We start from the raw sequence: 10,769 nt of genomic DNA, 5'->3' as shown, positions 1-10,769 counted from the left end.
GCTAATTCAGAGTATTTATGTATAAAATGTACTTTAAAAAAGCTCAAGTCACATATTGAGTTTCAGAATCTTTCATTTAGACATTTTAAAGTTTATAGTAGCTGCTTGTTGACGAGTGCATGTGGGATTTCACCTTGAACACATTCACTCATGCTGAATTTCTTCTTTCTGTAAAAAACACAAAACAAAAAAATCATTTGAGTATGAAAGTATATTTGTATTGTATTTTACAGATGGCAAGTTGACAAACATACTTAAAATATCTATATAAAATACAATACAACATTGTTTTGACAATTTTTGTTTAAAAATACAGACATTTTGTTCCGTTGTGAAAATATAAACATCTAGAATATATAATGAGTTGAATTTTGTATAATAATCAAATGATATTTGCATAAATAAATATACAAACATTGAAAACAAGCATTAAATCACGTTTGAGAACAGATAAGTTACTGTTGTAGACAAATGCTATAAAAAGAGAAAGAAACGGAGAAACACAGCAAGTTAACAGACTTAATGAAGAAGAAAAAAAGGAAGAATATGCATTGGTGTACAAATGCTGTTATTTGCTGCTTTCAGATTTAGTGTTTGTTCCCACCGTTTTAATTAAATCATCACAAGGTCACTTTATATAAATCAAAACCTGGAGTAAACATTTTTACATGACAAATCATATCTACTGTTCAATTTCAGAACATCAGGACCAGTGAATTATGGATTGACTATTAAAACTGAGAAAACTCAAATCCAGAGCTATAGAATTGCATGTACACTAAATAAAATGCATGCGTTTGAATTGAATGCACACTAAATAAAACAGAAGATAATCACTGACCTCGTTCACACAAAACTTGGAAATGACAGATTTTTCTTCATCTGTGAGAGAAGGAAGTTCACATTTCCCTTTAAGTAGTGCATCAATCCAGTTTAGAGATAAAACATCATCACAGGAATCCTGCAGTGTTTTTAATGCACTAGTGATGAGGGATTGTGTTGTGTGTTTGTGAGGTGCATCAAGTCGAGGCTTTTTAGCAGCACTGGGTGGTGGCATGTCTGATGCAGCTCTCTTTGTTCTAATATGAACAAAATGTGATCAAATCACATGACACAGACAATTCTACAGTATAGATAATACATTGGGAATGTGATATTACAGGAAAATAATCAGTATAAATAAAGTAAAAACAGTATTCGAACTGATCGAGTCGATTGCGCAACCTGATGCTCGCGAGTCACGACAGAACAGATCCAGTGCGACTCCCGAAGTTACAAACAAACAGTTTACACAATAACACTTCAATAAACTACACCATTTTCACATGATGAGGATAACAGCATTCACTCACAACCAATTTCATTATCGATTATTATGTGATTATTGTTGCAGCTCTAATAATAAATAATAAACTCAGTGTTTCAAAGAGAATAAAAACCCATAAAGTTTGGAAACTCGCTGTTCCAGCAGTCGTACAGTCGCTCTATTGAACATTTTTCTACTATTGAACATCAGGTAGCTGGTAAGTGTGTAAGTAGTAGTAAAATAAATTTGTTTGTTTTACTAAAGTCCTGTATTAGATCTGTTTAATATGAATTGTGTGTTGACATGACGTCCCTCCTGAAGGTTGTCGGTTACGAGACGGAGACAAAAGGGTCTGAACTCTTCCAATTAAAATCTCAAGAGGCGGCAAATTTGGCGAAAGAGAATCTTGACGGCAAACTTTTTAACAACCTTAAAGTTTAATCTATTAATATAAAGGGTGGGTTTGGTCATATGAGGGGATTTCAGTCAGCATCAGGGGGTAATTTTGCTGGTGTCGGCATAAAGACTAACAGCAGTGTGTAAGAGCAGTGTCTCTGTTCTGTTACAGCTCCATCAACACTTTAATCTCATAAGGAGCGCGAGACTGAGAGGAACCACCACAACCAGAGTCCACCCACATCCAGCTTAAGATCCAGCTGTGGAGGATAAACCAGCTGCAGCTCAAGATCCAGCTGTGGAGGAGAAACCAGGACAAGGATAAAATCCAGTTAAAGCTCCTTCAGCATCTGTGAGTGAAGTCCAGATCTACAAGGACACTACATACACACACACACACACACACACACACACACACACACACACACACACACACACACACTATAACTATATTTAGTAGTTATATTTGGGGCTGTGGCTATCGATTATTTTAGTAGTCTGTGAAAACTAAACTCATTTAAAGCATTTAATTGGCATATTACATAAAAATGCAAATACAAATATATAAATAAATAAACTCTGACTTTATTTACTTATAAACATCCAACATTTCTGGTGCCTCCACCGGTAACCATGTTGTGGGTCTGAAGTTTGAAGCTGTTGGTGTGTGAACGAGGCTCCTCTGCTTCATCTGTCTTGTTCCGTCTCCTCCAGAGCTGATTGTTAGACAGAGTTCTCTCCAGGGTTCAGAGGCTCAGATTAATATCATGTGATTTTATTGATTGAAGCACATTTTATTTTAAATATGTGAAGCTTTCTGGCACTACAGAGGAGGTGACGCTGCCCAACTGCCTAAAAAAGTTGCAATTGTGAGAAAAAAAACTTTTTTGGGTAAACCTTTTTTTATGTGGCAGAAACAGACTTCCATATGAATCTTCTCCTCACCCTCACTGTTTTCTCCTCTTTCCTAAATTTTTTCTTTCTGCAGTATCTTTTAATTCCTACCATCTGACTTCAGTTCATCACCTCACCTTCTGTGTGGCTTTTTCCCCTTTTTACCTTCTGTGTCTCCAGAATGTGTGTACACCAGTCAAGTGTTTTTTTTTTTTTTTTTAAGAACACAATGAACACAAACCTTCGACATCTCAGCATGTCACTGCAATTCCTGTCCTCACAAAACGTGGGGCACAAATCCAGCACCCTGAGATTAAGAGTCTCATGTCACATGGGCCTCATGCAAAACACACGCCGGTTACTGACTGCTGGTTTAAAGCCAAACGTGGTTTATTTAAACCACCAAAGGAGATGTTAATGAAAGATCTCTGTTGTGCAGTTGGTTAGTGTGTTCTGCTGTTAGCCAGAATGTTGCTCCTGTTAAAAAGCTCAGGGTAACAAAGGACAGGAACTGCTGCTGTGATGGCTGAGTGGTGAAGGCGTTAGACTCGAAATCTAATAGGGTTTCTGCTCACAGCGTTTCATCAATGTGTGATAGTGATTTATTGTTAAGTCTTTACTGTGTGAAGTGAACAATGTACAGAAGTGTTTCATGCATAGAAGAAACGTTGGAAACAAACATAATCTGGTTTACTGGAGGTGAAAGTTGTTTTGCTGGGACGAGGAGGAAGAACATTAGAACTAGCATTACCTCTTTAGGAAACATGATTCGTCTTGTGCTTTCTACAAGATCAAAAAGGTTCAGAAAAATCTTTTTAAACAAAAACATGTTTCAAATGTCTCAGACATGTCTAAAACGTCTCAAAAGGCTTTAGGAGACAATGAGTGGATGTCTCATCTGTGGCGGTAGAGGACGATGAGTGGACGTCCCGTCTGTGGCGGTAGAGGACGATGAGTGGACGTCTCGTCTGCGGCGGTAGAGGACGATGAGTGGACGTCTCGTCTGCGGCGGTAGAGGACGATGAGTGGACGTCTCGTCTGCGGGGGTAGAGGACGATGAGTGGACGTCTCGTCTGCGGGGGTAGAGGACGATTAGTGGACGTCTCGTCTGTGGCGGTAGAGGACGATGAGTGGACGTCTCGTCTGCGGTGGTTTGGCAGCACTGGGGTTATTCTCTGAAGCTGGAAACACACCTGCTCCCTATCAGAAGAAATGGTTTAATCTGTTACATAAGGTTTGTGCTGAAAAAAATGTATAATAGAACATAATTAAACACATTTCCCATAACCTAAAGGTCTTTATTTGTACAGAGTGAGAAATGTCCAATGCAGGTCCACGGCCAGTCGAAACTTTTCCGTGGGCAACAGAAATGTCTTTGTGGATTCCACCCTCCTAAAGTGTTCATTTCAGACTTCCAGGAAATCATCTCTTTCATTGTAAAACATTGTAAAAGACTTTGGATTTTGCTCAAGTGTGTTAAAGTGTGTTATATTTATAGATCTTCATATCACTTGACTTCTGCCCTCAGACTCTCACTAGTGTACAGAGATGATTGTGGATTAAACATATTAATGTGTGAATGTTAGATTTTGCAATGTTTCTTCTTATTTAGATCTGTAAAAAATACCAAGACTAAAAGGTGAATAAAACCTGTTTTCCACACTCTTTATTGTTCTTTTACCAGGTCGTAAGTGTTCCACCTGCTGCAAGTGTTCCACCTGCTTTACTCCACTCCTACTGCTGTAGCGCCCCCTACCTCCACCCCCACCATTATACAGCCTGCACTTACATTATCACTGCTTATTCATTATTTTCATATTTCAGTATTTACTCCACACGCAATTATCTCTGGAACCTCCCCAAAGCCTTTTATAGTCATATTGTATTTTATTGGATAGAAGATTATTTGTGTTTTCTTCAAAAGGGAAATCAGATCTTTACATTTCCAGCACATGTATGATTTTACATGAATGTCAGTCTGTTCTGTCGCCTCTCTTTTTTAGTTTACAAAGTCACGGTTTGGTGGATCCTTCAGCAACAATTCAGCAGCCAAACCTAATGTAAATGTACCAATGCAGATTCCTGTAATTTAAAAAGATCTTCATATGTCATTATCATCATCATTATTATGCTTAAGTTCATAATATACAATATGTGTCTTTACAGCCTGGTAGTCAAAGTTCATCTCCTTCATCCAGTCCTTCATCTGCATCCAGTCCTTCATCTGCATCCAGTCCTTCATCTGCATCCAGACCTTCATCTGCATCCATGATTCTGTTTTTGTGGATTTAATATTTGTATCTATTGTTGTTTATTATTTGGTTGTTTTTTTTAAACCCACTCTGGAAATTTATAATCATAAATGTTTATATTTGTTGTTAAATACCCCTCACTAATATGTACATAATTTGTAAATAGTATTTGTATCTTTGTGTGTTTGCATTATTATATTTTATCATGTGACATTTTTGTAGCATTTTCAGTAATTAAAATTAAAATGTTTTATTGTTTATAGAACAGTGACTCGTGAATTATTCTGTGAACCTGCTGAACCCATTATCATCTTCATTATTATTATTACTGTTATATATATATATATATATATTTATTTATTTTTATTCCACTTAATATTAAAAGAGACTTTTGATAAAATAAGTGTTAAAGTTAACTCCCAGGTTCCCTGGTGGTCTAGTGGTTTAGGATGCGGCGCTCTCACCGCTGTGGCCCGGGTTCGATCCCCGGTCAGGGAACCAACCCCAGCCCCTCTTAGTGCCGGTCCCAAGCCCGGATAAATGTGAAGGGTTGCGTTAGGAAGGGCATCCAGCGTAAAAATATGTGGAGGATCCGCTGTGGCGCCCCCTAATGTGAGAAGCTGAAAGAAATTAATATAAGTGTTAAAGTTAAATAAGTACATTAAGAAAACAATGCATACATTTTAAGCACATACTTTATTGCAATTACCAGCAAAAATATTACAGCACACAGTGACAAGTGATTTATTTTTATTCACATGAAAAGAAAAAATTGAAAGAAATGAGAATAAATAAAAACTGCTGAAATTTAAGAAAGGAAAAAAAACAATGTTTAAACTTTTTTCTGGTTTTGTCTGGTTTTATATTGTGAGGAAAAGAAACACAGAGTTCTGCACTTACAGAGAAATAATCAGTTAAAGAGTGGTGCCATGTGGCCTCCATGAAGCCGAGGTTCTGTCATCACTGCAAAGTTGATGGATTTCCTATAACAACATCCACATTCACACACATTCAGACATTTCTGAAGACTGAGCAAGAATTCAGAGAGACAAAAACATACTAAAGGAGAAGAACAAATACATCAGTTCTGCACAGAGCCTGAGAATTTGAAAACAAGATATACACAAATAAATAAATCATATTATATAAATATATTACATCTTTCATACATTATTAAAATACATACTTTGTAACCTGTCTAGTTAAAAGAGCCCAAAGCTACAAAAAATGAAAAAAAAAAAAAAGCAATATTTAAACTTAACAGAAAAAGGTCTCTTCACATTGTTTACATTTTAAATACATTAATACCTAAAAAAGATACACAAAGATATAAATAATTCTGGGTGGGGAAAAAAAGAAGATATATATATAATCCCAAAACAACAGCCTGCCTGGTTGCAGTTTATATCTCATTAGCATGAGACGCCACCACGGGATTCGAACCGCGACTTTGTCCCGCAATGAGCACTACAACCAGATACATAACCACTAGGCTACGTGCAGGCCGGACAAAAGAACAGTTTAATCACAGCTTAAGAAATACATCTCTGTACAAGTCCCGCCCGTTTTCACAGTTGATTGGTTGGCGCTATAAGGAAAAAAAAGCAATCTTCTTTTCCTCGTGTTTACGTTAAATGAAATAATACAAACAAATACACAAATAAATTTATATATTCGCCGCAGAGGCAAAAGAAAGAAGAAAAAAACACATCAGGAAGTTATTAACATAAACGACCACGTGACCACAGGGCCGCGTGATGGCGCTATATACTCTGTACAAGTCCCGCCCCTTCTCTCGGATAATTGGCTAGCACTGAAAGCAAACCCTGCGTTAATTAGTCTGTTCACATACATAATTCATAGACTTGCAGTAAAAAGCTGATAAATTTGACAAAAAAATAAAGAATAAAAGAGAGATAATATTTACAGAAATGTTGCAGTGAGCAGAAACTGACATTTCGGCTAATAGTGTAGGAGACATCATAATTAGCCTCATGCTAGCCGGGTTTGCTAGCGCTGTTTTTGTGTTAATTAGTTTCTTAGAATATCTGACTAAAATTTGACCAAAAAGAGGAATACATTCTATTTTACATTATTATGATATGTATAGTTTATTTATAGCTCACTAAATGTACAATATCTAGACTGAGGATGAAAACGATTGAAGCTAAGATTAATTAGCCGGCTAGTTAGCCTAGCTCCGTGGTTTTCAAAGTGTGGGACTCGGCCCTCTAGTGGGGAATAAAGACATGACAGGTGAGGCGCAATAAACCTCAGGATTTATTTATTTGTAGACGTGTAGGGGTGTGTGTACCTTTTTCTCTTTGCATGGTGGATGTGTGTGTGTTCTTCTGTAGGACGGTCCAAGTATGTACCTGCTGCATGTGGCTGGACCTGAAAACAAGTACAGATAAATGTAATGAGGTCAATTTTGAGTGTTTTCCTGGACAGAAGAAAGTTCAGGCTTCCAAGTCTTTCTTTTTTCGTGAATGAATCAGTGAATGAAACTAACTGTCTTCACTCTAAATTAAACATTTCCTGCATGTTCATTGGACACTGTACTGTAGCGGTGTGTAAGTGTGTGTCACCTCGTCTCATCTCTCTGATCTCATCCTGATAATGCTGTCCGATTTGTTGCAACTGCCTGAGATACTCTTACAAAAACACACACACACACACACACACACACACACACACACACACTTCTGCAAGGATGAGCCCCTTTTCAGTTTTTAATTCATCCCTCTTTAATTTAGAAGACAGTCAGAGACACCGGTTGTCCCTGTATTCTGTCTTGTGCTGCTTGTTGAGGTGCAGTGACTCTCTCATTGAGGAATCTGGACCATTCAGCATCTGCTGTACTTGACCTCAGACCCTGCATTTAAACAAAGTGAAGTAAGATTTCACATTAAAAACAAGTATTTACGTATTTTCAGACCTTTCCGTCAAAAAGATTCAGACCTTCTCCATGGTTTAAGGAGGATTCTGGTCTCCTAATATACATGTGGGTTTAAATCCCACTTCTGAAATGACAAAATATTATTTTATTTGATCTATTTAATGTCCAAATATTCACATTTGTATCTGTAATAATAACTGGATGTGGGCATGGTCTCAACTGTAAACACCTAAAAATGAAACAGTTTTAAATTAAATGTGAAGGAATTAGAAATAAATGATGTTTGTGATCTGGCACACTTGATATTGGACAAAGTGTAAGAACTGCTCTCCAACATCTACAGCTTCTTATCTACAGTGGGGGAAATAATTATTCAATCTCCTCCTCATTCTGTAAATTTACCCTCTTACAAATCCTATAACACACATATCTATCCATTCATCCACCCAAAGAGAGTAACTACTTGTGCTACTGCATGTAATTGAAGAATGATTAAGAAGGAAGTCTATGGCAAGCCAAAAGGGTCATAATTACGCCTTAGATTAAATGCGTTAACATTAAAAACGCAGTTAAATACGGCGTTTTAAACAGTATTGGCGCCGTAAAATACGCCGTTGTGCTCACAAACCGCGTAAAAAGCGTGTGAAAATACATAAATGACGTCATATTTGACGGCGTTTAGTACACAAGAAAAGCCCCGCTTTTTACGCCGATTTTATTGTCAAATGACAGGGTAAAAAACTGCGTTTTTCTTATAGTATAACGAGTCACCACCCATTGATTTCCACAGCCAGTAATATTGAACTGTTCTCATCCAATCAATGATGAACAGAACCAGACCGGACCAATTCAGCACAGATCATTTGTGATAATGTTTAATGGCATTACCTTGCCAGGTTTCCATTTATATTCTTTAGTGTTTTAAATGGTTATTGGCGTTATTGTATTACAAGAAATTAATTTAAAAATTTTATCCAAAATCTTAGCCAACAGACTGAAGGACGTAATGCTGAGCATAATTAAAACTAACCATGTGTACGGTGTAAAGGGTAGAGATATAGCAGACACAACAATTAGTATAAAAGATACAATAAGATACATGCGTGAGCAGAATAAAGATGGTTTTATTATCAGTTTAGACTTTGAGAAAGCATTTGACAGGGTGGAACATAGTTTCTTATTTGACGTTTTAAAGAGGTTTGGTTTTGGAAAACATTTTATTAAATGGATTAGGATCTTAGGTGCAGTAACAAAACAAAGGTGCAGTAACAAAAATTAAATGTAATGGGTTTTTAACACAGTGTTTTAAAATAACCAGATCAATAAGACAAGGATGCCGCTGTCAGCACTTTTATATTCTCTAATTGTGGACCCTTTAGGACTAACTATAAAACAAGAGCAAGGAATAAAAGGATTAGGCATCGAGGGAGAAAAGAATAAAATATTTCAGTATGCGAGTGACACAACGCTATCGGTCAAAGATCTGGAGGGGTGAAAAAAGCAATGTAAATCATACAAAAGTTCTGTAGGGGATCAGGAGCCAAAATAAACGAGAATAACACAGTATACATGAGATTCGGAAGGACGGCGGTTTTAACGGCACATTTTACTTTTATAAAAGCAAAAGAAATAAAGATTTTAGGAGTTTTAATGGGGAGGGATGAAAAGAAAGCAGAGGAAACAATGTGGAAGGAAATATTAGGAGGGATTGAAAGGAGGTTGATATTTTGGATAATGAGAACATTACCACTAAAAGGGAAAGTTTAAGTTCTTAAAGTCTTAATGATTTCTAAACTGTATTATACTACACTGTATTATTCTATACTGCATTTTATACACATCATTTATGCCGTTGTGGGATAGGACTGGAATTAATGGATGTGGAAGATGTGGAAGAAAGAAAAAAACAGTCTGAAGGTAAAAATACATGGATGAAGAAAACAATGCGGCATGGAAAGCAACAATGTTTTTTTTCTTAAATAAGTGTAGCAACTTCAATCTTGGAGACAACATACTGTGGATGAAAACAAAGAATTGAATGACGGAGGGGTTGCCAGACTTTTATAAAGAACTCTTGAGGGCCTGGGGCAAATTTTTGACTCATGTACATTTTAATCCACAAGGAAGAGAAAACATTTTAAATCAGCCTTTATTCTTAAACAATGGCATTTTAAATCAGGGGAAAGAGATATTCTTTAAGAAATGGTGGGATGTGGGTATTATGAAAGTAAGAGATGTTTTATATGAATTCAAAGAGGGGTTTTTACCAACACAATACATTGTGGATATAATGGAGGAGGCAAAGGAGGATTTTAGCAGACAAGAAATAGAAAATAAATATGATGTAATCAAGAACTCTATACCTCAAGAATGGCTAAAAAGAATTGAAAACATGGAAGAGGGCCAAGAAGAAAAAGATGTGAATGTGAGTCTTGGGGGAAAATTGTTTGCTTTTAAAACATATTCTGTGAAAATGTTGTTTTGCCTTTTTAGAGATGCTGTTTTTAAGAGACCTGTTGCAAATGAATATTGGTTGCGCACGTTTAAAGATTTAAAAGAAGACAGCATAAGGAGAAATATGAACAGGAAACCTTTACAAAGTTGCAGAACTCAGAATATTTTATCAGACATAAGGCTATTTTTACATATGCAAATTAAAATAGAATTGGATTAGATCATCGCAGCTGTGGCAAAACGACAGTGGCAAAAAAACTTGCTTCTGAATCCTGTTATTATATGTGGATGATTGTTGACAATCAGAGGGGAAATGCAATGGACTGCCAGTTCTGCAAAGCCTGTTGTGTGTTTATTGCATGCCACTGAGATTATGGCTGGCTGCGACAGCATCTCCTCCACAAGCTGGCAGTCCTATCTCAGAGTTTAACTACTGGTAGCGTGGCCGAGTGGTCTAAGGCGTTGGATTTAGGCTCCAGTCTCTTTGGAGGCGTGGGTTCGAATCCCACCGCTGCCAGTTTATAAATTTGGTCAAATCTCCTTCCGTTAATACTGCAGATGTTGATCA

At 36.8% G+C, this 10,769-nt stretch overlaps 1 long non-coding RNA gene across 1 annotated transcript; it reads left to right on the top strand.

The window, feature by feature from the left end:
- Positions 1-432: 432 nt before the first annotated feature.
- LOC310724111 lies at positions 433-2,049 on the top strand. The gene is made up of 3 exons (XR_014532947.1): positions 433-627; positions 1,212-1,523; positions 1,875-2,049. It is a non-coding gene; the product is annotated as an uncharacterized lncRNA (long non-coding RNA).
- The last annotated feature ends 8,720 nt before the right edge of the window (positions 2,050-10,769 follow it).

The sequence above is a fragment of the Silurus aristotelis genome (assembly GCF_946808225.1).
Source record: "Silurus aristotelis genome assembly, chromosome: 3".
Classification (NCBI taxonomy): Eukaryota; Metazoa; Chordata; class Actinopteri; order Siluriformes; family Siluridae; genus Silurus; species Silurus aristotelis.
The sequence above is the reverse complement of the archived record's forward strand: the minus strand, read 5'-3'. Positions and strand labels throughout refer to the sequence as shown.